At 44.9% G+C, this 26,267-nt stretch overlaps 1 long non-coding RNA gene across 1 annotated transcript; it reads left to right on the top strand.

The window, feature by feature from the left end:
• LOC149984482 (uncharacterized) lies at positions 1-24,982 on the top strand. The gene is made up of 3 exons (XR_016493160.1): positions 1-573; positions 9,550-9,604; positions 24,027-24,982. It is a non-coding gene; the product is annotated as an uncharacterized LOC149984482 (long non-coding RNA).
• Positions 24,983-26,267: the final 1,285 nt, after the last annotated feature.

Raw genomic sequence — 26,267 nt, 5'->3', positions numbered from 1 at the left:
ACTTGCACACACACACTAGATGACTGACGCCCTCTTACCCTCCCTCCGTCTCTCGCCCTCATTTTCTCTCTCTCTCTCCATGCTCTCTCCGCTACACCACCAATACTTTTTTCCCTGGCTGTGGCGTGTTTGTGCTTTAGCGAGTGTACAGCGAAACCAGTTCTGTGCTGATCCAGCGTGTGCTATCCCATATCCAGAGCCAGGAGCAGCGTACCTCTTGCCAACAGCCTGCCTCCACTCTGCTGCCTTTTCTGCTTTGATTTCCCACTGTCTGCTTTTCCACCAGACCTTTTCTTTCTTTAACCCTCTGCTCTCTTCCAAGAATGATCTAGGAAGAGGGGAAAGAAATAAGAGAAAGGTGTCTGTGTGAAGGGGAGATGAGGAGGCAGAAAAGGAGAGAGAGAGGGGAGAGGACTAGAGAAGACTGGAGTTAGGCTGCAACACGAGAGGCAAAGCAACGAGGAGAGGGAGAAAGAAGAGAGCAACAAGGATCGAGGGATGATCGAGGTGGAATCGGGCCGAAAACGCAGGAAAAGGGGGGGAAATATTGCCAGACTCATCCGACCTCTGCTGGTATTTTTCTCATCCTTTTGTTATTCACATACTTTCTTTTTAAGGGCTTCTGATTATTATGTTTTTCTATCTATCTCATGGGTTTCTCTTTCCATGTCTTCTAGGGTTTTCAGCGTTGCTTGTCTTTCTTCTTGTTTTTAAAAAGTGTCTCTGTCCATGTGTGTACTTTAGAACCCTTTCCTTCCTCTCGCTCCCATCGGAAGGTTTTCCTCCGTCCTTCCACGTTTCTCTCTCGCCCAAATGAAATGCCATGATTGCTTTTTTTAATTGTAAGTTTTGATATTTTCTCTTGGATTTTCCCATTGAAAACTATGCTGGAAAAGGTGAAACTGAAATTGGGGCCCAGTAGTGAGGCCGAAAGGGAGGGAAGAAGGGGGAGGGGGGGGGGATTTTCCTCAGTTTTTTGTTTGTTTAATCTTCGTGTGTATGGGTATGTAAGTGTTTTATCGTCGTAAGCTTCGTTCAATTATTGTATGCATATTTTCTGCACAGTTTGGAGTCATTATGATGAGTTTGACATAATATTTAACTGGTAAAAAGGCAACATTGTGAAGTGAATGTAGTTCTATTATAGGGGTATCCCCATCTCCACTCTCTCTCTAACTCGCTCCTCGTTCTCCCCTACTTCCTGTCTGTTTGTGTCCTCAATACATCTGTCTGTTAGTCTGTACATAAACACATCTCTTCTGAATGTGCTTCTCTATTTATCGACTAATACGGACGGCAGTCTAACTTACAGCAATCTCTGTGGGCCTTCTCTGTCCGTCCCCATGCTATTGGCTTCCACCCTCGCTTCCACTGTTAGATTTACACAAGTCGGTGTGTCCCTTAATTTCAGAGGCCAGAGTGTGTTCTGTGTGTACATGGATGTGTGTGTTATGTTCTTATTCCATCCCTGCTCTTAGCCGCCCTGTACATCTCAATGGAGACCCGCTATGTGCTCTCGGACCCCGTACCTCTGCCTCTTCGCGGGCGCACAAAGACATCCCCCAGATGTCGCCCTGCCAGGGTGTAAAATTGGTGAAGGGACAGAGAGGGGGGTACCCCGATTGGGAGTTGTCGGAGGGTGACGGCAGGGATGGACGTGGTCCTGATAGCCATGGCTAAGGGGCTTTGTGTCTGAATGGAGGTTAAGCTGGGGACTTAAGTATGGAGCTCAGGCCTAGACACCCTACTGCTAGGCGCCTGCAGGCTTGGTTAATAGTGGGTAGAAGGGCTGAAAAGAAGGCCTGGCTGACTGGCTTTCTGAAAGGCCTGACTGAGATCTCTACTCTATTGTCTTATCAGGTGGACTGAAAGCACGGCGTAACGGTGCTCTCTTCTCCTTCCCCCAGTCTCGCTGAAGGTGATAGTCTATATGGTTTATACCATCATCTCAACACATAAGCAAACTAAGCCTTTATAGTTTAAGGTTTGTGTAAAAACAAAAGACTCAGAGTAGATAATCATATGTTTACTGTATTTGTCGTTTTGTATTTTCATCTTGATGAAAAGGCATTGCACACTGTAGTACTTTTTGGAAATTAAAATGTGTTGTTTGCTAGTCCAAAATCGCACAGTATCACACTATGACGACATGGTGGATCCACGGTCTCACAAAAAAAATGATAGAGAGGCCAGTCAGTGCTGCTAGATATACAGCCTGTGATGATGGAATGCCACAGATCAGTTACCTTCCGTTAAATATTTGAACCGGCTCTAGTTTGACGTCAGTTCCTCAGGCTCTCCCAGCCGTCTCAGCGTCAGTGCTGCAGTGGAGGAGGCCAGTAATGTGCTTCCCTTTATGAAGCGTAACTCAGCCAGCACTATCAATTATACAGCTAGTACTTGTCTGCCTCCGAGAGGGGGTGGGCTACTAGCCTGCTACGGAAGGTACAACAAGCTACTGGGTCCACTATGGCGGGAATGACTGACTGACTGGGGCATAGATAGAAAAAAGCAGCATGTGACCATCATTGATGTATTCCCACTCTCAGGGTCCGGGTGAGAGAACCCCCCCCCCCCGGAATCATTGTTCCAGTTGTGTCACTATGTGTCTGCTTCAGCTTGACAAGGACACAGACCGCTGAAACAAGGCAGAACTAGACGAGCTGTGAGTTCTGTTTGGATTCATATTGCCTAATAGGGGCCTTTTTCATAAATACTGAATTATTTGTGGGGGGGGTTTTCATGCAGTGCTTCAGTCCTCCAGTGTCTCTGTGTGTCTGTCGCCGTGGTTAAATTGAGTTACTAACTCATATGTTTTAGAGCACTCGGCAGCACACCTCGTTTCGTCAATAAAATGGAACCCAAATTATTTTTCAATTGAATTTGATGTGTCCATATTGTATATTGTACTAACACTTAAGTCCAAGCTGTATTTGAGTACATTGATGTATAAGAGCTTTGACATCAATTTGTGCACAGCAATCAGCACATATGAAAGACCCAGGAGTGAGAGGTGTGTGTGTGTGTGTGGGGGGGTTGGTTTAGGTTAGGTTAGGTTAATTACTGGGTTAGTTAATAACTTAGACTTAGGCTGGAATAGACTTTACGTATATCAGGGTATATACAGTATGTCCATCACAGTATGAAATGAAAGCTAATATTTTGAAATGTTTTGATTAACCAAATCAATTTCGGTCTACTAATCATTCATTCTTAGTTGAGATAATAGTCCATTCTTACTTTAAAGGTGAAAAAGTATTGTGATAAGTCAGGTATTATGTATCCAGAATGTTTTACATTTTGATAGAACTAAAAAGCCTCTTTAACTATCAACTCTTCATACCTCTTCTGAAGTATTTATGCCATTGTGTTCAGTAATTGATGTTCTAATACCTTCAAAAATGTGTTTTAACTTGAATTACACACATCACTTCAAATTACACCATTGTCATTGTTCGGACACAATATTACCTTCTCTCGGGGTCAGAGTCTTTCTCCTCATGGGCGACCCCTCGTAATTGGATGGGTGTATGAATGGCTACATTCTTGTGATACTGTACAGTTTTTACATTTTTGTGAAGATTGTTTAGTGTAGTTTTGTCCTGTATTTGCACTGTAGATTGAGGCAGTAGTAGTGGTGGTGGTGTGGGGGTTAAACTGTACAGGCGGGAGGAATGTGTTTCGAGTCAGCAGTGAGAATTCCTCAGTTCTGCATTAGTAGGTCACAGCTTTGCCTCTTACCTCGGCAAACTCTCTGCTCTCTCTTCTCCCTCTCCACCATGTCTGTCTCTCTCCTCCCCCACCCGGCCTCCCTCCCTCCTTCCCTCTCTCTCCTGATCCTTCTCAGTCTCACCATGTTTCCTCCCCCTTCCTCCGTCCCTCTTTCTTTCTTTCTTTCTTTCTTTCTTTCTTTCTTTCTTTCTTTCTTTCTCTGTTCCCTTCTCTAGTTCTGATCCTAATCCTCTCCCTTCTCCCTCTCTCACAGACATCTAAGGCCCGAGGTGTTGGGAGTGGGTTGAAAGGGAAGCGAGACGGGGAGACTGTGTGTGTGTGTGTGTGTGTGTGTGTGTGTGTGTGTGTGTGTGTGTGTGTGTGTGTGTGTGTGTGTGTGTGTGCGTGCGTGCGTTGTGCGTGCGTGCGTGCGTGCGTGTGTGCGCGTGTGTGTGTGTGCTGGTGCGCATGCGTGTGTTATATAAATCTAGCAGTACAGCTCTCACTCCTGCTTACAGTGCTTCTAGTCCTCTATGATTAATTGAGCTGGGTTCCTGAGGAAGGGCCATTATCTATGTCACCAGATTCTACCTCTTCTTATCATCTAGCTTACATGACATCTTCCTCACATGTCCCGCTGGACTATCATGGTCAGTCACCACTGATTCAGCTCCTACTAACATTGATATTCATATTGCTGATCGTCACATGCCAGCATACCTTCCTGCTGAGGCAAAAATTCCAGAACTATCTCGGGTCCTCCACAAGACTGTCTGACAGATGAGGGGAGCTCCCAGAGATGCTGGTTGTGAAGCAAACACAGAACACTATTAAGATGGCACACAGAAACATATACAGCTATAAACACGGCATACACAGGCAGCGGCCGATACTGTCTATCAGATAACTCATGGCGTGTAGTGTTGGTGTGGTGTGACTGTGAGTCAGGCCTGCTGGCTGGCTGTCTGGCTGCCATATTGACACGGCTCACAAGCCTTCACAGTCTACCCCTATTTTCTGCTCAGCTATGCTCTGCAGTACCATTGGTGGCGCTAGCCGGCCGTATTTACAGAGCAACACCCTTTGGTGCTATGGGCCCTAGTGCCAGACGGAGAGAGGAGGGGAGGCGAAGAGGCAGAGGACGGGTGGAGGGGAAAAGAAGGGTGGAGAGGAGGAAGGAAGGAGGGAAGGCGAAGAGGCAGAGGAAGGTGTCAGAAGCACAGGGAGGTAGTGCTGCTCAGTTGGTAGAGCATGGCGCTTGCAATGCCAGGATAGTGGATTCCATTCCCACAGGGGACCAGTGGGTACATGTAAGCACTCACTACTGTAAGTATCTCTGGATAAGAGTGTCTCTTAAATTACTAACATGTACAGTACATGTAGTGGGGTAGAGACGGAGGGAGGTTATGGTAAAGAGGAGAGAACAACTAGAGAGACAGAGAGGTGATGTCAGACCCCGCTGCCTGATTTCCCTCCTGCTCCCTGTTCCACATTGCATTGTGTCCCAGCAAGTGCTCTGTGTTTTATGTCTGTGTTTTCAGAGAGACACAGCTCTCTGAACTACATGTATATCTCTCTGCCCTAATCTAGATCTACCCTAATAACTATGCCAGTGTGTGACTGTGTATATCTTATAGTGGCTGGCTGGACTGCCATGGACGCTGGCCCGTTTCTGAGTTCTAACTCCCAGTTCCCACTGTCATGGCTGAAGAATCCCCAATTTAAAAGACTGTTGTGATACCCCCTGTACAACATTGTGACAAAGCAAACCAACTTAGTAGTAATTGATTGTGAATAGTGAAGTAAAGCCTACTGAGTGTGTCTGGGTGGTTGGTTGTGGTGGCAGAGGGGCTATAGGAGTTTCTGTGGGGGTCAGGGCTGGGAGATGAAACGAGAGGCTGGGGTTGGTCGCTTCATGCTTCAGAGGTTCCTCAGAGAGAAGGAGAGGTCAGGAAAAGACCCCAGAACAAACACCAGGCGCATTGTTCAAGTTCAAGGTAAAGTTGAATGGCACTTTTCATTCCGTCTATTCAGCTGCCCTCTTCCGGCTGTGGGCTTTTTTGTAAAAGTGGTATTAATTGGGGGGAAATTGTGCTGTTGGGTCAAATTAGACATTTGTGTTATGATAGCATAATTGAGAAGCAATTAGGTCAATATTAATTGCATTTACACATTTTACTATTTAAAATAGCATGAGGGCTTGACCATGTAGCGTTTGGATGGCTACTTGGCTCAAAGAAGCAATCAGACAATTCAATTTGAAAGTGTGTTTGGAGGTAAGTTAAAAAAGGTCAGCATTTTACTTTTCAGAATAGCTATGGAAATAGATTTATTTCCAGAGATTTGATTGGAAATCTGGCTTTGAAGGGGACAGGCCCGGCCCTCCCTCCACGAGGGCTGACCCGTGCTCAGCTGCAGTGTGTCTATCCGTGCCCTCCCAAACCTCCCAGACCCCAGACAATGGGTCAGATGTCAGGCCGGGAAATGCAACACTCCCCTTCCCCTCCTCTTCTCTCCTCCTCTACTTCCTCCTTCCCCCTCTTCTCTCTTCTCTCTGTTGTGTCTAGTGGCTCGTCAGGTGCTGTTCATTAACCCTTCACAGGGGACTTCCCGTCCCGTCCCCATCCCGCCCTCTGTCCGAAAATATAACCTTTCTATTTAGCAATTGGATATTTTGTCTTTCAGGAAATGTATTGCGTTGTCTAGGCCTGTTCAAGATGACTATACTATAGGAGGATAAATCACCAAAGAACAGAACTGTATAGACAATGTAGAATAGACCCCAACCCCCTAAATTCCGCACACTGCTTATGTATGTGGTAAGGCCCTTGCTTTTCAAGGCTGTAATTGATGGTTTTGTACTCTCTGACTCTCTGACTCTCATCACACACACGCTCACACGCACACACACACACACACACACACACACACACACACACACACACACACACACACACACACTGAGGCACATAATTCTGGGTCTGAGTCACCTCTTTAACAGAAAGTCAATAACAATACAGGAATGATTAATCAGGCCCTTTATTCCCCTCCTCCACTCTCCCTCCCTCCCTCTCGCTCCCTCACTTCTCTCAACCCCACTCTCACCCTTTCTCAGCTAACTATTGATCTGAATGCATTTGCCTCCCATTTATCGCTCTAAACTCCCCCCTCTAAAGTCCCCCACTGCCACTGCAATGAGCAGCAACAAAGACCCTCTCACTCAAGAGAGTCTGACACACACGCACACATAAACACAAACACACTCCATATGTTAATTTGTGTGTAAAATCGTGTTAATTGTATTTTATGTAAAATTATGTATTTTTTGCCCATTTACTAGTCCAACTAAAGCAGCATGTTCATATAGGATGTTTGCACAGCCACACATATGCACAGATTGCTGAGGGAAAGTGTAAGGGGAGTCCAGTAGTCAGAAATTGGCTGTATGTTAATAGTATAATATAATACATGCCATTTATCAGACACTTTTATCCAAAGCGATTTACAGTCATGCATGCATACATTTTACATATTAAGAGGGTTAAGGTTAACTTCTGCAGTGTAGTGAGCACCCATCACCTTTTTGTGTAAAACACACTAAGCTTTATACCAGAGTAACTACCTATGTGATCCTCATTTTACAGACTTGTAAGTCTACAGTTATACATTACTACCTAATTCAGAAATCATTTGTATTAAATAAGACGTTTGGTAGAATGGGCGCTGATTTATAAAGCTTCACAATGTTTCGGGGATGCAGGTGCACTCTAAGCCTCTATGCAGGCATGTGTGAGTGCGTGTGTTTCGCCTCAACCTTTGTAAACCTGTTGCGGGATTGAAAATGGTTTGACTGACAGCTCCTTTGACCCTCCCCCTCATCCCCTAACCATTCTAGATGGTGGCAGTCAGGTTGCCATGACACCAGACTGTTTTGTCTGCCCTTTGACCTCCCGAAGGGGTGCTGTGGTCAATCAGGCATTACATTTGAGGGGCGAATGGAAGGGGGAAAGAGGCAAGGGGCGAGGGGCAAGTAGTCGAAGGAGGGGGGCAGGGGGGTGCATTTCCTCTCTAAACCCGAGGTACAAAAGGTTCCTCTATACATACGCTGTGTACACAGACATGGAGATGGAGAGTCGTGAAGGGGGAGGGAGGGGGGAGGGAGGCATACTGAGACAAAGACACATGTGCACACAGACATGAAAGCTCGCTCGCTCTCTCTTTCTTTCTCTCTCTCCCTCCCTCTCTCCCTGTCTCTCTTTCTCTCCCTCCCTACCTCTCTCTATCTCTCTCTCTCTCTCTCTCTCTCTCAGGGAGGAGGGTAAGTGAACTAGGATGTGTGTCCCAGGTGGTGGAGGGGGTTATTATAGTCATTGTGCCTCCCAGTCCGGCCAACTGAAACCGTTTGGCTGCTGTGCCGTTTGAAGTTATATTTATCAAGCACAAGCAGGAGGCTCAACTTATACACCGAGATCTGTGTCTTCTAATTATTGAGAATGGGGAGGAAAGGACACGTGTTTGTTTAGACGGTTTGATATTAGGGATTGGACATGTGTCCAATCCCTGTGCAGATGTGTGTCCAGATGCTTTCCTGAAAGATCAAAGAGGGCGAGGAGGTGTGAATCAGATTATATTTCAACACCCTAAATTTATGATACTTCAAATACCATGAAATATCTGATTTTTAATGCCTATATATTTGACCAAAACATCCCATGTCATTCCCTGAGTGATACTTTCAAATTTGCATATGATTGTCAAAATTCTTCAAGTGGCCAATTAAATCTGGATAGCCTGTACAAAATATTGCCATTTTGCATTGTGCTGAATTAACCAATGATTAAGTAAATCAACCTGGCTAAATTGTATAAATGCATTAATGAAAGCACTTGAACTGAATGAGACAGGCACTCTAGATGCTGAATGTGGATTTGGGTGAAGTTCTGCATGTGACGTTTATTGTGATTCATTTACACTCTATCTATAGTGCTGTATTTATGACCTCCTTGTACAGATCACACAGTATAGCGTTGATAGATGATTGTTCATTTCATTATTTTTCCTGTTTATTTACTGTAGATGGTGATAATTGATTGTGTAATTTAATCCTTTTAATTGCAGCTGTGTTTGCCTGCTTTTCATTTCCCTCATTAGCAATGACCTTTTTCTGACCCATAGAAAATAGGGCATGGAGCGTTTCTCTGCTCTGAGCCCATATACTGGTGTCAAAATATTGACATTGACTATTAAAAGTGCACATCACCACCATGGCCCGAATCTGTGTACGTTTAAAAATTGGTCCTCATATATGGTTGGTTTAATATGCCGTGCCAGATGTTGAGACAAAGAAAACCTGTCAGAGCTCAGGAAGTTAGAGGAAACTACTTCCCAGTGGTAAATTCCCATTTCATATTTCCATTTCATTCAAAATACTGATGCATACTGTGATGTGCCGTACTGAGCCATGTGTTTATCTATCTTCTGAAGCTGAGCAGTTAGAATTGACGGTGATATTTAAAATGTCACACTGTCATCATAATCACTTCAAAAAACTGGCAGTGGTATTTGAATGTGTGTATTACGTTAAGTAGCTGTGCAATTACTTACTTGACACTTGGATGAAATTGAAGCTGTTATGATTCATATGTTATGAATCTCCGCCCCTCTGGAAAGAAGTTGACTTATAATCTGTTGTCTGGAATATCTACCTCATTCAAATAGAAATATCCCACTCATCAATCATATGACTGGAAAACAACACTGTGTTTTTCCACAGCAGCTATGGTGCTGCACCTCTACAGTACGTCTCTCTCTAAGCCCTTGTGACTCTTTGTGTTTCAGTGTGGGGACCGGACCCATCTCCTGTCTTCCTGGTCCTCAGCAGAACAGCCATGAGGTAATATCCTCTCCTCCTCTCTACCTCCATCCATCATTCCATCCCTCACTCCCTGCACCCTGGGTCTGGGTCGTCATCATCCCTTCTAACACCCATCAGTCTTTTAGGTCTCCTGTTTCTCAATCTGTTTTATCTTCTGTTTTCTGTCTGACAGACAGCTGTCTTGCTGCCTCTATAGAAAAGCTCTACTATCCCATCTGCTTTATGGAGAACCAGGTCTCTTCACCTCCCTGTTTCTGGCATGACTCATGACTCATTACTCATGACTCATTGTGCTGTGGTGACTACAGTTTGCTTGTGAGACTCCTGGATTCTATGGTTTTTACCATAGCTGTCTACAGTCCATGTACAACAAATAGACTCCTGTATTCTATGGTTTTAACATAGCTGTATATAGTCCACGTACAACAAATAGACATGACTAGAGCTATGCCTATTTTCTTCTCAACCTATTGCAACATTTGATTGAAATCTCAAACTCCACATTTGAGTAGAAAAACCTAGAGAAGGTTACTAGCCTGTAGTTTCCGTAATGTAATCACGTAATGTAATGCACCCCGACTGGGAGGGGCCAGGGGCACGCCTGGCACACCAGCCTGGCCCGGGCAGAGATTGACAGCTGTGCCCTAGCAACCATTGGTTTGGCACATTGCCAAGCCGCCAGGGGTTTCCAGGGAAGAGGTTCCCATGGCAACGCTCATTTTGCCACTTTGGTTGGCGTACTTACAAGGTTGGCGTTGGGCAGATTAATGTGTGTTACAGCAACGCTGCTCTCAGCTGGAAAATCAAATGCTTATTCCAGCAGATTGGACCCGTCTGCACGGCATTACCATGGCGATTTTAAATGACATAGCTAAATTAGTCCCATCTGATGGTCTTTTACGCAGTAATCAAGGAGTGGCATTAGTGGCTTTTAATTAATCAATTCTTTACCGTATAAAGTCTAACACGGATGTTTGAATTTCAACCCTGGTCCAGTAATGTATCCATTCATTAAATGTCAAGGAAATTGTACAAGCTGTGAATAATATTTCAGAGATTGATTTCCAGCAGACCAGACACTGCCCAGTAGCCTGTCTTCACTTCGTCAACCGTTTTTTACAGTCTCTCCATCCAACTGCGCTAGCTGGTGCATTCACCACAAAATGTCTCTCCCATTCACACATCCTCTGGATGCACTGAAGGATCAAATAAAATCTAATTTTGTTTGTCACATACACATGGTTAGCAGATATTAATGCGAGTGTAGCGAAATGCTTGTGCTTGTGCAGTTCCGACAATGCAGTAATAACCAACGAGTAATCTAACCTAACAATTTCACAACAGGGACAAGTGTAAAGGGATGAAGAATATGTACATAAAGATATATGAATGAGTGATGGTACAGAACGGCATAGGCAAGATGCAGTAGATGGTATCGAGTACAGTATATACATATGAGATGAGTAATGTAGGGTATATAAACATATAAAAGTGGCATAGTTTAAAGTGGCTAGTGATACATGTATTACATAAAGATGGGAAGATGCAGTAGATAATATAGAGTACAGTATATACATATGAGATGAGTAATGTAGGATTTGTAAACATTATATTAAGTTGCATTGTTTAAAATGGCTAGTGATACATTTTTTACATCCATTTTTCCAATATTAAAGTGGCTGGAGTTGAGTCAGTATGTTGGCAGTCTGATGGCCTTGAGATAGAAGCTGTTTTTCAGTCTCTCGGTCCCAGCTTTGATGCACATGTACTGACCTCGCCTTCTGGATGATAGCGGGGTGAACAGGCAGTGGCTCGGGTGGTTGTTGTCCTTGATGATCTTTATGACCTTCCTGTGACATCAGGTGGTGTAGGTGTCCTGAAGGGCAGGTAGTTTTCCCCCGGTGATACGTTGTGCAGACCTCACTACCCTCTGGAGAGCCTTACGGTTGTGGGCGGAGCAGTTGCCGTACCAGAAGGTGATACAGCCCGACAGGATACTCTCGATTGTGCATCTGTAAAAGTTTGAGTGCTTTTGGTGACAAGCTGAATTTCTTCAGCCTCCTGAGGTTGAAGAGGCGCTGCTGCGCATGTGTGGGTGGACCAATTCAGTTTGTCTGTGATGTGTACGCCGAGGAACTTAAAACTTACTACCCTCTCCACTACTGTCCCGTCGATGTGGATAGGGGGGTGCTCCCTCTGTTGTTTCCTGAAGTCCACGATCATCTCCTTTGTTTTGTTGATGTTGAATGTGAGGTTTTTTTCCCTGACACCACACTCCGAGGGCCCTCACCTCCTCCCTGTAGGCCATCTTGTTGTTGTTGGTAATCAAGCCTACCACTGTAGTGTCGTCTGCAAACTTGATGATTGAGTTGGAGGCGTGCATGGCCACGCAGTCGTGGGTGAACAGGGAGTACAGGAGAGGGTTCAGAACGCACCCTTGTGGGGCCCCAGTGTTGAGGATCAGCGGGGTGGAGATGTTGTTACCTACCCTCACCACCTGGGGGCGGCCCGTCAGGAAGTCCAGTACCCAGTTGCACAGGGCGGGGTCGAGACCCAGGGCCTCGAGCTTGATGACGAGTTTGGAGGGTACTATGGTGTTAAATGCTGAGCTGTAGTCGATGAACAGAATTCTCACATAGGTATTCCTCTTGTCCAGATTTGTTAGGGCAGTGTGCAGTGTGGTTGCGATTGCGTCGTCTGTGGACCTATTGGGGCGGTAAGCAAATTGGGGTGGGTCTAGGGTGTCAGGTAGGGTGGAGGTGATATGGTCCTTGACTAGTCTCTCAAAGCACTTAATGATGACAGAAGTGAGTGCTACGGGGTGGTAGTCGTTTAGCTCAGTTACCTTAGCTTTCTTGGGAACAGGAACAATGGTGGCCCTCATGAAGCATGTGGGAACAGCAGACTGGGATAAGGTTTGATTGAATATGTCCGTAAACACATCAGAAAGCTGTTCTGCGCATGCTCTGAGGACGCAGCTGGGGATGCCATCTGGGCCTGCAGCCTTGCGAGGGTTAACATGTTTAAATGTTTTACTCACGTCGGCTGCAGTGAAGGAGAGTCCGCAGGTTTTGGTAGCGGGCCGTGTCGGTGGCACTGCGTTGTCCTCAAAGTGAGCAAAGAAGTTGTTTAGTCTGTCTGGGAGCAAGACATCCTAGTCCGCGACGGGGCTGGTTTTCTTTTTGTAATCCGTGATTGACTGTAGACCCTGCCACATACCTCTTGTGTCTGAGCCGTTGAATTGCGACTCTACTTTGTCTCTATACTGATGCTTAGCTTGTTTGATTGCCTTGCTGAGGGAATAGCTACACTGTTTGTATTCGGTCATGTTTCCGGTCACCTTGCCCTGGTTAAAAGCAGTGGTTCGCGCTTTCAGTTTCGCGCGACTGCTGCCATCAATCCACGGCTTCTGGTTTGGGAATGTTTTAATAGTTGCTGTGGGTACGACATCGCCGATGCACTTGCTAATAAACTCGCTCACCGAATTAGCGTATTCATCAATGTTGTTGTTTGACGCAATGCGGAACATATCCCAATCCACGTGATCGAAGCAATGTCGAAGAGTGGAATTAGATTGGTCGGACCTGCGCTGAACACACCTGAGCGCGGGAGCTTAATATGCTGATAGAATTTAGGGAGTCTTGTTTTCAGATTAGCCTTGTTAATATCCCCAGCTACAATGAATGCAGCCTCAGGATATGTAGTTTCCAGTTTACATAGAGTCAAATAAAGTTTGTTCAGGGCCATCAATGTTTTTGCTTGGGGGGGAATATATGCGGCTGTGATTATAATCGAAGAGAATTCTCTTGGTAGATAATGAGGTCGACATTTGATTGTGAGGAATTCTAAGTCAGGTGAACAGAAGGATTTGAGTTCCTGTATGTTGTTATGATCACACCTCGTCTCGTTAATCATAAGGCTTACCCCCCTGCCCCTCTTCTTACCAGAAAGATGCTTGTTTCTGTCGGCGCGATGCTTGATGAAACCAGCTGGCTGTAACGACTCCGATAGCGTCTCTCCAGTGAGCCATGTTTCCGTGAAGCAAAGAACGTTACAGTCTCTTATGTCTCTCTGGAATGCTACCCTTGCTCGGATTTCATCAACCTTGTTGTCAAGAGACTGGACATTGGCGAGTAGTATGCTAGGGAGCGGTGCGCGATGTGCCCGTCTCCAGAGCCTGACCAGAAGACCGCTTCATCTGCCCCTTTTACGGCGTCGTTGTTATGGTTCGCGGGCTGGGATCCGATCCATTGTCCTGGGTGGTGGGCAAAACACAGGATCCGCTTTGGGAAAGTCGTATTCCTGGTCGTAATGATGGTGAGTTGACGTTCCTCCCGACTGTATGTAATAAAACCTAAGATTACCTGGGGTACCAATGTAAGAAATAACACGTAAAAAAACTAAATAGTGCATAGTTTCCTAGGAACGCGAAGCGAGGCGGCCATGTCTGTCGGCGCCGGAAGTTATATTCTGAGGCAATTCCTGGCTATGATGATCAGAGGGTTTTGAAGTGAAGGGTTGAATGGGGAGATGGAAACTGACAAAGTACTGTACGTAATAGTGTGGTATAGGTCTGTGAGGGTTTAGGAGTCCATTGCTGGCAGAATACTATGTAGGCTGCGACAACCTTCTAGGGGCACACACCGGCCCCAGCACAGACACTTAAAGTTGGCCAGCTTTCTTGGTGGAATTGCCTCAGGCCCCCAGACACACAGACATACCTGCTGAGGAAATAGAGAGAGAGAGACGATAAGAGAGAAAGACTACGAGAGAAAGAGAGAGTGGGATAGCCGATAATGGCACAACCACGCTGCATTCCTGCGTGATTTGACTGTGAAAAAGATTGCAGGCAGGGAACCGAGCGGAGGAAAGGGAGGGGGAAGGAGGGGGATTTGTAGAGAGAGGGTGACTAAAAGGATAAGAGGTGGGAAACGAGGGCGGGTGAGGAGAAAAAGGTCAGCTGAGTGGAGAGAGGGAGGGGCAGGGAGGCCAGCACTTTTGGACAGGAGAGGAACGAGAGAGGGTGATGGTGGAAAGGAGAAGGGGAGAGAAGCAGACAGGGGGGATTAGGAATTTGAGCACAGTCCAAAGGGGGGGAGGGGCGTGAAGAGGAAGAGGACGGAGGGGGAAGAGAAAAATTCCACCTGGCAACGTTTGAATGGTTCCGCTGGCATAGCCATGGTAACCCTGGAATCATCTGATTGGCTGAGGGAGTGTTCTGAGGCTGGATGTGTCTGGGTGTATCTCGCTCTCTCCGTTCACATACCAGCCTCATCCACGGATAGCTAGCTAGCGAAAGTTCGAAGTAAGGTCTGCAGAATGATAGGTGGGGCAAAACACAGTCACTGATCTTTATTTGTTTCCTTCTTGCTAATGTCATCTGACAACTTTCGACTGGCAGTATGATATCCCTCATAACAGCTTTCCCAAACCACACGCCACACAAACACAGAGATATTGCTTTTCAAAGGCAGAGAGAGACACAAATAATCTGTTGCAGAGCTACAGTCGCATAGTTACAATTTCACAGCTTCACTTCATTTCTTCAGCCGGGCACCGGGAGGGATTTGAACCTATATCCACAAGGCTAACGATATGCGTCAGTATTAATTGCACAGGTAGTACCATTCACAAACTGGGGGAAATCAGGCTGTTATGGCACAAACACACAGTGTGACTTTATCATTGCAGGCCCATTCATTTTAGTGCAGGTCACTGCGCTCCCCATTCAACCTTTACAGCAGAAATCCGTTTAGCTAAATGAGTCAACTAATTTGGTTAAAACCCTTCAGGGTAGAGGCTCCTGATAAACACAGAGGAACAATGACAAGCATCGTCTCAAAGACATTTCTGATTTTGGATTTGCAGATGTAAGCACTTTAAAATAAAAAATGCTTTATTTATAAAATGTTCAATAACTACATCAACTATAATTTTGTCTAAAGCTATTATGACAACAGCACACAGAAATGATGCAGAACAGCTATTTTTGACTGTGGTATTTCATTACATTTCATTAATGTGTTTATATCATAACTCATAACTATCAGAAGAGGATATGCAGCCACATAGTGTATATTGACAGTAAGAGATAATGCATTTAAAACCATTATGGGGTCAGAATAGATATTTCAGGCCACTCTGTAGTGAACTGGGTTAGAACTGGGTTAGCACTGTGTTACGAGACCAGTGTGATGCTTGTTAGAGCGCTGCTGAGAGGGAGTGGAGAGAAAGAGGGGACAAAGCAAGGTCAGTCGCCACAAGAGGGCAACAGTGCCCCAGAAATGATTGCGGTGGTGGTTGGTGGTACCAGTTGTGCACAGTTTTCTCCTGACATTATTATAACGATGTGTGTGTGTGTGTGTGTGTGTGTGTGTGTGTGTGTGCTTTCTGTAAAATGATATGTCTAAACTCCCCTTGTGTGTATTGTATGCTATCATCATCATCAAAAAAGACATGTCTATTAACAGACAGATTATATTTTGACCATTCAGACAAACGGACAGACGGACAGACGGACAGACAGACAGACAGACAGACAGACAGACAGACCGACAGACAGACACAGAGAGAGAGAGAGAGAGAGAGAGAGAGAGACAGACAGACAGACAGACAGACAGACAGACATACAGACACAGAGAGAGAGAGAGAGAGAGAGAGACAGACAGACAGACACCTGGCCGGCTGGTGAAGACGTGGCAGAGGGAGTGCTACTACAGAGTGTGCTGCGGTGTGAGGTAGTTGGTTGTATGGTTTCACATAATAAACAGCCCGGAGATAACTGTACAACCTTCTAGCTTTCCCCGCGGTGTCACCACAACCTACAGTAAGCACCCCTGGAGTCACACCATCAAGACAACACTGTGGTAAGTATAGGACTGTTAGAGAAAGTACATGACACAACACAGAGAGGCTAGTTTAGGTCACTAACAAGACAACACAGAGAGGCTAGTTTAGGTCACTAACAAGACAACACAGAGAGGCTAGTTTAGGTCACTAACAAGACAACACAGAAAGGCTAGTTTAGGTCACTAACAAGACAACACAGAGAGGCTAGTTTAGGTCACTAACAAGACAACACAGAGGCTAGTTTAGGTTACTAACAAGACAACACAGAGAGGCTAGTTTAGGTCACTAACAAGACAACACAGAGAGGCTAGTTTAGGTTACTAACAAGACAACACAGAGGCTAGTTTAGGTCACTAACAAGACAACACAGAGGCTAGTTTAGGTCACTAACAAGACAACACAGAAAGGCTAGTTTAGGTCACTAACAAGACAACACAGAGAGGCTAGTTTAGGTCACTAACAAGACAACACAGAAAGGCTAGTTTAGGTCACTAACAAGACAACACAGAGAGGCTAGTTTAGGTCACTAACAAGACAACACAGAGGCTAGTTTAGGTCACTAACAAGACAACACAGAAAGGCTAGTTTAGGTCACTAACAAGACAACACAGAGGCTAGTTTAGGTCACTAACAAGACAACACAGAGAGGCTAGTTTAGGTTACTAACAAGACAACACAGAGAGGCTAGTTTAGGTCACTAACAAGACAACACGGAGGCTAGTTTAGGTCACTAACAAGACAACACGGAGGCTAGTTTAGGTCACTAACAAGACAACACAGAGGCTAGTTTAGGTCACTAACAAGACAATACAGAGGCTAGTTTAGGTCACAAGACAACACGGAGGCTAGTTTAGGTCACAAGACAACACAGAGGCTAGTTTAGGTCACAAGACAACACGGAGGCTAGTTTAGGTCACAAGACAACACAGAGGCTAGTTTAGGTCACAAGACAACACGGAGGCTAGTTTAGGTCACAAGACAACACAGAGGCTAGTATAGGTCATAAAAGGTAACATTTGCTCTATATTGAAGAACAGACAGTGTAAGTGAACTGTGCATGGAGGCCATTTTTCATTATGTGATCCATTAGTTTTTTTCTGTCGTGGAAGGTTGAGTTGAGTTGGATTCAATAGATGCAAGAGCTGCCTCCTGTCTGGTCTCTTTTGCTTCAACTGAAATGTGTCTTCCGCATTTAACCCAACCCCTCTGAATCAAGGCACTACAGCCCTGTGTTATTACATATCACTACTCTGGGTCAGTAAGTTATACTATGTACTGTACACTGCATAGTGCACTTACTGTAGACTACCTCTCCTTGAAGGCCAAAATACGGTCCCAGAGCTCTCTCTCTATAGGTGCCTCTTAAAGTCCTTAACTAGACCTTCAGATCCAATATCATACTGTATCATACTCCCCACGATAACACACCTCAATACTGCATTCCCTCTTTCCTGCAGCCATTTGACTGGATTCTACTGGCCAAAACTAGTACAAGTGTTCATTTTCAGTCGTTACCAGACTGTCATTGTTCTGCAGCCTCTGGCTCTGTGGTTCTGATCGATGACACCCAGAATTTGTCCGCCTGTCTGGAATAAAGAAACTCACTAATGCCTGCCATCCTGCACAGTGGTAAAATTGTTCTAGTCTCTCCTCTCCCTGCTTTACTTTCATACAGGATAACAATATCATATAACATCCCAATAACTAATAATTCTAGCTATGTAACTGGGTGTCATGCACCCACATTCATTCTGTGTAACATGATCCATGTCTATGGCTCTCTCGTCTGTGTTCTTGTCTCTCATATCACTCCAGAACATGTACTCTTTGTGTTCCGTTTTCCTGAGGTTTGCATTCACAGTCAGAGAAATATATCAGTTGCTTGCGAACAGCCAACCCCTCACCACCCTCCCAGAAGCCCCCCTCCTCTCCTGCTGCATCCCCCCTTCATGCTAACTCAACCAACCTCCCCCTCCCTCTCCCTGCCTCCTCTCGTCCCCCCAGTGTGTCTGGGCTAGTAGCTAAGACAACAGGCATCCGCATTGCGTTGTGGCTCCTCTCCTGGAAGGGACAAAAGGGGGCACATATCAGAATTCTGCTGATTCAGCGCTGTTCTTTATCATACCCACAACGCCTTTCTCATGCCGTCCCAGATAGATGCACCTTTGTCAAATTCCTGACGTGTCGAGCGTGGAAGGGTTGCGTTTTCTCCCTCTCTCTCCTTCTGTGTTCTTGTCTCTATAATTGTTGTATCCTCTGTCATTTTAGTGAGAACAGGGAGCTGCCATTTATTTCTTTGTCTCTGTATCTCCATCATTGTGGCAGAGAGAGATCTGGATATCACTGATTGGATCAGTGGGTATTTTATCCACATGGCTGATCAGAGCTCATTGGTAGTCTGGGTAGATAATGCAGCTTGCCTACATACATGCACACACACACACGCGCACACACACACATGCCGCATGCACGCACGCACGCACACACACACACACACACACACACACACACAGCCAGCCAGCCAGCCAGCTGTTACAGGCATCTATGTGATCTGTATGATCCAAACATATACAGTGCTACATGCTAGTTAGAACAGCCCAGACATGAGAGGGGGGGATGGACCGACTCAGACCAATGACGTCACATCTTCTGCAACACTCTTTGTGCTGCCTGACAGTGGAGTGATGCGGTGCAGAGCAGAGCCGCCAGCAGATGCACCTGTCTAGGACAGCATATCTGTGTGCATCTGTGTCTCTCTGTCTCAAAGCCCCAGCACCACGAGTGGCTCTTGCTATTTAAGTGCAAATGTCTCAGAGATAGCTTCCAGCCTGGAGTGGTAGGCTCAGAAACAGATACAGGAAGGTATGCTGGCACTCACTCTGTCAGGCGAGTAGCTGTGAGCTTGAAAATGAATGTTTTGCCTTTATATTCATTCTAATCTACTTTAAGAAAAAGATTGCACTGGATTTGTCTGTCTGGTATTGATGGTGTCGTTGGTAATGATGGTGTTGTTGGTAAGGATGGTGTTGATGGTAATGATGGTGTTGTTGGTAATGATGGTGTCGTTGGTAATGATGGTGTTGTTGGTAAGGATGGTGTTGATGGTAATGATGGTGTCGTTGGTAATGATGGTGTCGTTGGTAATGATGGTGGTGTTGGTAAGGATGGTGTTGATGGTAATGATGGTGTCGTGGTAATGATGGAGTCATGGTAATGATGGTAATGATGGTGTCGATGGTAATGATGGTGTCGATGGTGTCAATGGTAATGATGGTGTTGATGGTAATGATGGTGTCGTTGTTGATGATGGTGTCGTTGGTAATGATGGTGTCGATGGTGTTGATGGTAATGATGGTGTCGATGGTAAGGATGGTGTCGGTCGATGGTGTTGATGGTGTCGTTGGTAATGATGGTGTTTATGGTAATGATGGTGTTGATGGTAATGATGGTGTTGATGGTAATGATGGTGTCATGGTAATGATGGTAATGATGGTGTCGATGGTAATGATGGTGTCGATGGTACGGGTGGTGTCGATGGTAATGATGGTGTCGATGGTAATGATGGTGTCGTTGGTAATGATGGTGTCGATGGTGTTGATGGTAATGATGGTGTCGATGGTAATGATGGGGTCGATGGTAAGGATGGTGTCGGTCGATGGTGTTGATGGTGTCGTTGTTGATGATGGTGTCGTTGGTAATGATGGTGTTTATGGTAATGATGGTGTTGATGGTAATGATGGTGTCATGGTAATGATGTTGTCGATGGTAATGATGGTGTCAATGGTAATGATGGTGTCGGTCGATGGTGTTGATGGTGTCGTTGTTGATGATGGTGTCATTGGTAATGATGGCGTCGTTGGTAATGATGTTGTCGTTGGTAATGATGGTGTCAATGGTAATGATGGTGTCGGTCGATGGTGTTGCCGGTGTCGTTGTTGATGATGGTGCCAATGGTAATGATGGCGTCGTTGGTAATGATGTTGTCAATGGTAATGATGGCGTCGTTGGTAATGATGTTGTCGATGGTAATGATGGTGTCAATGGTAATGATGGTGTCGGCCGATGGTGTTGATGGTGTCGTTGTTGATGATGGTGTCGTTGGTAATGATGGTGTCGTTGGTAATGATGGTGTCATGGTAATGATGGCGTCGTTGGTAATGATGTTGTCGATGGTAATGATGGCGTCGTTGGTAATGATGTTGTCGTTGGTAATGATGGTATCACTGTAATGATGGCGTCGTTGGTAATGATGTTGTCGTTGGTAATGATGGTGTCATGGTAATGATGGCGTCGTTGGTAATGATGTTGTCGTTGGTAATGATGTTGTCGTTGGTAATGATGGTGTCGGTCGATGGTGTTGATGGTGTTGTTGTTGATGATGGTGTCATTGGTAATGATGGCGTCGTTGGTAATGATGGTGCTGGTTTTGGTGTGTTTTGTGGAATAATCCATTCGGCTGCTGTTGAGTTCTCTGCTTAATGAGGTCTTGGTCTGATGTTATATCAGAATGACGAGAGGTTCCAGTGAAGATCTGTATTAAAAGCCTGGTTGAATGATACAGAGGATCAGTCTGATAAATGATCTCCCCTTGTAGGACTCTTTGATGTCTGATAGGATCTCCTTTGTCTGTTGATGTCTGTTGTTTTCCTGGTCAATATGCCTCCGCTCCTCAACCGCCACCTGCTGGCTGCTAAATTAAGATTACAAACAGCTATTATCGTTAGACCATAGTTTATAGGCTAAAGAGAAATCTTTCCCAAGGAGAGTGCACTCAGAGTCGCTCCCTCCAAGACTATACACACACAGCAAGCATACTGTACATGTGCGCACACACACACACACACACACACACACACACACACACACACACACACACACACACATACGGAAGCAAGCACTCATGCACACACACACATGATTTAGACGCTCCCGCGCCCTCAAAGACTTGTGCACATCGGTGATAGTCTTTACAGTGTAACAAGGTTAGAGCACTTTATGACCAATCATGATGCTTACACATCAAACCTTCCATTTATGTCCTGTCTCTCTGAACAGACAACCAAGTGGCTAAATAAGATTCTGTTTCAGGTCCGCATTCCCCTCAGGGGCCCTGTGATTCTGTTATACAATAAACACATATGTACAAACGAGGTAACAAGATGTTCTCTCTGAGGACCTGAGAGCAACACAGACATCTCAGCCGACTGCCATGAGCCTGGCATCTGCCTTTGGTTATTACCAGCCGTTAATGCTAGTTTCTATGGGAATAATGGATATACTGTAGTAGGCTGCATGCTTTACTCCGTTATTGATTTGGTCCTCCTATCTGGGCGGTTTATTTGGTGTTTTCTCTGTCATTCAAGCTGCCGTTTATTAACTGTAGAGATATTAATGGCTGGATGATTGATGTAAACCTGGAAGGCAGTGGTGATATCAGGAGCGCAGGTTCATGTGCTCTCCTTTGGCTTGGTGCACCTTCACTTCTCACCCTGTTTGAAATTCTGACCCTCCCCCTCCATTCCCTCTGCTTCCGAGCCTCTCTGACACCCTCTAAGCTCCCCCTGTCTAACACACACATTTCTCCTCATTCCCAGACACACACACACACCAGCACAGAGCCCACAGATTGCAAAGAGGGGGCTGGGCGGGTAAGTGGAGACGTGTTATTCGAAAAACGTGAGATATAAAGCGAGAGGGATATGGAGGGTAGGAGAGAGAGAGAGAGAGAGAGAGAGAGAGAGAGTTTTAGATTGGGGACAAGGCATGTAGAAGTGGGAGGGATGCTCAGAGCAGAGAGAGGAGACTGGAGAATGAGACGATGAAAGCAAGAAGGAGGGGGAAAGCGAGAAGACAGACTTTGTGTATGTGTGTGTGTGTGTGGGGGGGGGGGGTATTTATGTGTGTGTGTACGTGTGTGTAAGACAGTTTGTGTTTTGTTTTTGGGAGGGGGTGCGCATATGCATATATATATGTTCATATGTGCGTGTGTTTTAGCGTGTATGTGTGTTTGTGTTCCCGGTGACACAGATTGATGGAGGGAGAAGACAGAGGCTGAGGGGACTGTGCTGGTGGCGGTGGGGGAGGTAGGTAGAGAGTAGAGCATGCAGGATAATAGAATCAATACTGTTGTCTGTAACATACCTGCCGTTGGGCTTTCAGTCTGGCCCCAGTAGCCAGTCAGCCATCAGACCCAGCCGCCGTAGAGCAAAGACAGAGAACGAGAGGGGGGGGACAAAGAGAGAGAAAAGGAGGGGAAATGCAGGCATTGCCGCCTTCTTTTTTATTTGCTTCAAATGATGGTGAATGAAGATGGAGTGTTGAAAAAGGCTAAGTTTGATTCCTTTGTGTTTTTTAAACCTTTGTGTTTTGTTTAGTGCCTCTGCCGCCAAGATGTACTGGAACTTTGGATAGAGGAAGATACCATCCTTTTGTGTCTCTGTGCCTGTATTTGTGTGTATATGCATGTATGTGCGTGTCCTTGTGTGCCTGTGTCTGTATTTGTGTGAATATGCATGTATTTGCGTGTCCTTGTGTGCCTGTGTCTGTGTGTGTGTGTGTGTGTGTGTGTGTGTGTGTGTGTGTGTGTGTGTGTGTGTGTGTGTGTGTGTGTGTGTGTGTGTGTGTGTGTGTGTGTGTGTGTGTGTGTGTGTGTGTGTGTGTGCCTGTGTCTGTGTCTGTGTGTGTGCCTGTGTCTGTGTGTTTAATCAACAACTGCACCATCAGAGGACACATGTTGAGGGAGACATGTTGTCCACATGTCTGTGTCGCTGCTACTCTATGTGTTCGTCTTGTTTCTCCTCTAGATTCCCAGATTGCTTTAGTCAATCTATCTCTGCTTTTCTGCGTTTCAAATTATCTTTCTCACACATTGATGATATTCCATTTAGAATGATGAAAGGGGATTGGGAACTCGTTTGAGATTGGAATTGATGGAGAGAGGAAATCTATTTTGGTTGATATTTTGATGTGGTTTATCAGTATATGGCTGATATCTGCACCTGCGTTCACACCATATGTGTGTTCAAAAGCAGAATTTAGTTTGTGATTGCAGTATTGTGGTAAAAACGATATTTACAGATCCAACTGAAGTGTATTAATAATATGGACTTGTAACTTGAACCGCAGATAAATACATCATTCATTAATGTGTGAAGTTGTGACAAATGTCTTCAAATGGCTCTTCTTTCCTTTCTGTAAAGACTCCCCCTGTTTCACATGATTCACATTCATCAACATCTATTTATTTCTGACAGCTAAACAGATACGGCCGATAGTTGATTCTTTATTTAACTCATTGATTGTATTTTTCTCATTATTTGAAATTATTGTCACAAAGAGAATTTACCTGTGTTGAGTCAGTCAGTGTGTCAGTCAGACTGTCTACCAATAGGTGGCACTGCTACGCCAAATTTTCTCTCACAGAACTTTTGCTCTTGGCACTGTAGTAGGATATATTGGACACAATGTACTTGAGTAGTTTTTTTAAACAAATCAACATGTTTGAGAGAAGTGTATGTACAGTAACATGTTCTTATTTCATAGTGTTTGACTGTCCCTGAGAATGACGTCATTTCATTCCCTCCCTCCGCAGGTAGAGTCGGACATTTTGGAAACTTGTATCCAGCGACATCTTGCTAAGATGGATCCGAAGGCTTCTCTCTTCACCCTTCCACATCCTCCTTTAACCCTACACGACCATCATGTCCTCTGTCCCCATCTCACCCTGTGAGTGAGAGCACAGCTCATGTCCTTCATTTGAACCACTGTCAGACTAACAAAGGCAACATCTACCTGTAATTGTCAGTGAAGACAGGGTGACAGTGGCTCAACCACTAGGAGTTAGAAGAGAGAAAGGGGAGAATTGCTCTTTAAGTCCTCGTAAGCAGATGTAGCCATTCTTGGCCCGTAGCTGGTTGCCCCTGCAACATAGTGTTGTTAAATTGCAGAGCAGACCCACACAATCAGGCTGGAGATTGTCAAGTGTTACATAGTGGTATCTTAAGTGTAGAGGAATTATACTGACTGGGACTATTTTATTCTGATTGACACAGCTCAGTGGACTGCCTAGGAGGTCCGTAGAGGCAAATGTCTCTAAAGAGCTATTAGAGAAATGATTCAGAGTCGAGGTTATTAAGATAGTATATTACATATTAACGGAATATATTAGGTATGAATACACACACTGTCAATCAGTATACCTCTAGAAGGTATGTATTATATTGTATGTTATACCACAGCATTGTTGAATACTTTTCTGATTGGCGAAAAGGGCATTCTAGAATGGACATTAACAAGTTGTTATACAGAATGTCTGGAATGTGTATTAATTATATTACATGTTTCATATTGTTTCATATGTTTCATAATGTTTCACATTTCAAACCCACACAGGAGCGGGCCGGTTGCCGCAGAAATGAAAGTGTCAGACGAGGTCATAGCTTTGTGTCGTCGGTGCGACGATGCGTTTCTTTTTTCTTTCGTAAAAAATCATTTCATCCATCTGGCCACCTTTGCTTATGTGAAACGCCTGTGGAACTACTTTTCCCAGCATGCCCCTCTGTCCCTGAGACCCTTAACCTGTGAGGTCATAGTAGGTCACAGGTGAGGTCCTTGGGAACAGGGCTGCATTCATGTTCATCATTGTGGAGAAAAAGAAAAGAGAAGAGTCGCTGTGGAAGATGACTTACTGTTTTTATACGTCAATCAACTACTTGTTATTTCCCATAGAATGTTCCAGTTTAAAGAATGCAATGTATAGTGTTTCAACTGGTGTTTCCTTTTAAAGTGATCATAGTTAGAGTTGCTTCCACACATCTGAATACAAAATAAAAACCCAGATTTTGCCACCGTGGTTGGATGTCCCATGTCTTTATATCTGATAATGGTACACACAGCCCTATCCATTCTGCAGGTCTCTACTGAATGTTGTGGTACTTATGTACTTGTCTGAAGTGTGATTCCCTCTTAACAACAAATACCTGTTGAAGAGGATGTTTGTCTATGACCTCAGGGGGCCCACCCTATTGGCTGGCTTTGTGTTCTAACCCATCATGGGAGCCAATCAGAAGACAGCCAAGGGTGGTGACCCCGTCAAAGTTATCATCTTCGAAGACAGCTAATGATCCAAATGAAATAAAGTATTTACACACTGTTACTGTATTTTTTTTTACTGTATAAATTGTATGTCTTAATTCCTAAATAAAGACAGAGTAATGTAAACGGTGTGACAGTCTGTGTGAACGTGTCAAGAGGAGCATGCTATGAGCTATGTCTGGCAGATCTGCATGGGAGAGACTCCAGAGGTGTTAAACATGTTATCATCTAATTGAAGACTTAATGTTAATGTGGCTGCTGGCACTGAAGCACTAACCACATTAACCACAAAGCCACATTTAACATATCCCGTACTATCATCTAGGTAATGTACAAACATGCAGTCATCCAGAAATATCATCCTGCTGACCTCCCAGTCACACACTAGATATTAATGGCGAGGATTTCAATCCTTAAATGTAAATATAAACAGAACTGAATGAACATTTAGCTTTACTGCCTGAAGTGTCAGTTCATCAAAGTGCCCTTGTTGGCTACACACACACAACAAGGCACACACACACACACACACACACACACACAGTCTTGTACAGCTAATCTTGTGGGAACACACAATTCAGTTCCATTCAAAATCCTATTTTCCCTAACCCCTAAACTTAACCATAACCCTAAGCCGTACTCTTACCCTAACTCTAACCTTAACCCTAAACTTAACCCAAAAACCTAACCTTAAACCTAAACCTAACCCTAGCTCCTAACCCTGAACGTAATTCTAAGC

Source organism: Oncorhynchus mykiss, chromosome 3, assembly GCF_057628025.1.
Source record: "Oncorhynchus mykiss isolate SJ-2025 chromosome 3, ASM5762802v1, whole genome shotgun sequence".
Lineage (NCBI taxonomy): Eukaryota > Metazoa > Chordata > Actinopteri > Salmoniformes > Salmonidae > Oncorhynchus > Oncorhynchus mykiss.
Note: the sequence above shows the minus strand (reverse complement) of the source record. Positions and strands in the feature narration are given on the sequence as shown.